The sequence below is a fragment of the Mesitornis unicolor genome, unplaced genomic scaffold (genome assembly GCF_000695765.1).
Source record: "Mesitornis unicolor isolate BGI_N332 unplaced genomic scaffold, ASM69576v1 scaffold21991, whole genome shotgun sequence".
NCBI classification, from domain to species: Eukaryota; Metazoa; Chordata; class Aves; order Mesitornithiformes; family Mesitornithidae; genus Mesitornis; species Mesitornis unicolor.
This window is the reverse complement of record NW_010164721.1, coordinates 9,761-10,094: the sequence shown is the minus strand read 5'-3', so window position 1 is coordinate 10,094 and position 334 is coordinate 9,761.

Sequence of the window (334 nt, the reverse complement as noted above, 5' to 3'; positions counted from 1 at the left end):
CCCGCACCCGCCCAGGGTCACCCAGCAACCCAGCCGCAGCCCCTGCAAATGAAGTCACAGGCTGTATCTGGCCGTGGGTCCCGCTTTCCTTCCCCGCCTCCTCCCCAATAATACGTTTTCTGATGTGGATTTCTGTCGACAGAGCGAGACGCCCAGCTCTCTCCTCCTGATGAACACGTCCCACGAGGACAATGATGGAGTTCCTGCGAAATTTTTACCGCTGACCTTTTCTGCGCTGCGGAGCAGGAGCGCGTCTCCCCATGAAGGCTGGGGACAGCAGAGAGCACGCTGTAATGCTGGAAAATGTGACTCTGACTTTGTGGAATGCCATTCC